The sequence below is a fragment of the Neopelma chrysocephalum genome, unplaced genomic scaffold, assembly GCF_003984885.1.
Source record: "Neopelma chrysocephalum unplaced genomic scaffold, ASM398488v2 Primary Assembly neopelma1_161928, whole genome shotgun sequence".
Classification (NCBI taxonomy): Eukaryota; Metazoa; Chordata; class Aves; order Passeriformes; family Pipridae; genus Neopelma; species Neopelma chrysocephalum.
In genome coordinates this window covers 1-2,488 of record NW_020935281.1, presented here as the reverse complement: position 1 = coordinate 2,488, position 2,488 = coordinate 1, and the positions used below count along the sequence as shown (strand labels likewise).

The 2,488-nt window shown below is 36.9% G+C and overlaps 1 long non-coding RNA gene across 1 annotated transcript; it reads left to right on the top strand.

Annotated features, from left to right (window-relative positions):
- Positions 1-6: 6 nt before the first annotated feature.
- On the top strand, positions 7-2,020 carry LOC113962416. Its single transcript, XR_003532552.1, has 3 exons — positions 7-308; positions 1,372-1,464; positions 1,897-2,020. It is a non-coding gene; the product is annotated as an uncharacterized LOC113962416 (long non-coding RNA).
- The last annotated feature ends 468 nt before the right edge of the window (positions 2,021-2,488 follow it).

The following is a 2,488-nucleotide window of genomic DNA, read 5'->3' as shown; positions in this document are numbered from 1 at the left end:
TGTCCCTCAGCCCGGTCCCTCAGGGCTGACCCTCACCCCTGTCCCTCGTCCTTGTCGCTCATCCCAGTCCCTCAGGGCTGACCCTCCCTCCACACCCTCAGGCTCGCCCGACGGCGTCAGAGCCCTCAGCCCGCGGCCGGCGCTGCCGCTTCCGTGTGAGGCGCTGCCGAGGGTCGCCTTGCTCTGCCTGAGCTTACTGTTTTTCTACAGCGTTTTCTCTGGGTTTTAGTTGCTTATCTTCAGAGGAGGCCAGAAAACAACACCCTCTAAACTCCTATGCGGTGCAAAAACTCTCTATAAACTGAAATGTAAAACTTAATGGGGTTTTATTTTACAAGTGTTTTACTGGGGGCCATTAGGTTTCACAGTGCTAGGAATATGCTTTAAATTGTATAATAACAATGGACTAGAGGCTGCTTTAATGTCATCGCACGTGTAATTGATGTATCTCACAGAAGTAAAGACTAAATTGATCTATTAGTCAGCTGTGGTAGAAGCTGCGCTTGATTCTTATTAACATCTTTAATAGCTGCGTATGGTTAACTGTCAGATCAAAATAAATGTAGAGGGAATGTCTTGTATTATTTATACATCTAAATATGCAGTATTATTCATATGCCACTGAAGGCAATATGCACCAGTATCTAAATCTGATAAAATAGCAAGTAAAGCTGCATATAGTCTCTGTAGTATCCTCAATGTGCACAGTAATACACAAAGATTACAAATAGATTAATCAAAGAACAATTATGGCAAACTACCTATAACTAACATGCTAATACGTATTTCTTCTGTTTGTAATATCTGGTTTATAGTAATGTCTTTTTGATTTGTGATGTATTTTATGTATGAGGGAATTGGCTAAAGGTTTTAGATCTGTACCATGAAGTACAGAAAATAAGTATATTTTTGAACCATAATGCTATTTTTCACATAATAATTAAATTGGTTTTGTCTTCAAAGCTTTGTACCTTGCCATCGCCTTTGGCTGCAATGTATAAATATGCATTTTTTTATTAGTGTTTCATTTTCAGGAATTTAAAAAAAAATCCTTGTATTTGGATATATGTGTACTTTTAAATTCAGGAGTGAATTCAATATTTTTTCAGCACTAAAAAAAAGTAGAGAATACAACTTTTACTTCAAAAATGTAATCATTTGGGCCTTTAATCTGCAAAAACCAGTTGCATATTATGTATGTACCTGTGGATCTTCTAAATGCAATACAGCTGCTTGTATGTTTTAGGCTTGTGTCTGAAGTGATGCCAGTCACTGGGTCTGCAGAGTTCACAGAAACTGCCAAAATCACATAAAATTTGGATGTGTTTACGGCATTAATTAGTTTACTTTGCTTATCTAACTTCCATACAGCAAATTTGGAGTAATCAATACATCGTTGCCTGTTAAGACTCAGCAAAGAAATGAAAAGGAGTTTAGGTGACACCTCAACTCGCAGCACAGCAGGTACCAGCCCTTGTTTTGTGCTTTACCATTCACACCTCATTATCCTTTTATATATAATTATATTTTTTTATATATATACACATACATAAATATACATGCAGTATGCACACAGGATGTTCGGAATTCAGCCCTAGATCCCCATTTCCTGAGTAGACTTCAATGGGTTACCTGTTCATTGCAGCACAGGGCAAGATTTTGGAAGGATTCAAGGAACTGCCCACTCAGGGAAAGGTTTCCTTCACATGATTATGTGTAGGACAGAGGGCTGGGAATATGAGTTCTGTGAGGGAATGGTCTGTTATGTGTTTGTGAAATGAAATTCCTATGAGTGATGTAAAATAACTGTTAATTCATTTTATTTATTTATTTTAAGTGTAGATTGTGTATCCTTTTGCTATTAATATGATATTATTACTTGAATTTTAATTTTAGGTTGTCTGCCTGTACCGCTGTTCAATCAGAAAAAAAGAACTAGACAGCCCCTCACTTCAAATCCAATTAAAAGTGAGCCAGGTGCCGGTTCTGGGACTCGTACATATGACTTCTCTCCCACATCATTTGGTAAATAAGATATATTTTATTTTTTTAGAGGCTCTAAATCAAATAAATCTTAACTTCCTGATTGTATTCTAAGTAATCAGACATTGTCTTTATCAAGAACTTTATGCACCCTTTATATCTATTTCTGAAAAGTTCATTATGTAAAAATTGTCCTCCAGGAAACTTCTTTCTCCTCCATACAATTGAGCTTTTTATACTTTGTGCCTAGAGGGAGTTTGACTCTTTGTGTGTTGGAGAATGAAGTAGCACTGGCATTTAAATCGAGTCTCTTGAAACCGACCTTTTGTTTTCAGTTGATTTCAATCAACATTCAAGTCCTGTGTTACAAGAAGAAACATTTGTAAGATGTCTTTCTTGTAGTCCAGAAAGGAACTTCTGTTCTTCAGTTTGGGCTTGGAAAGAACAGTGTAGAGTTCTGCCTTTAGTGCTTTCATTATGGTCTACTTGTAATAAAGTTAAAAAG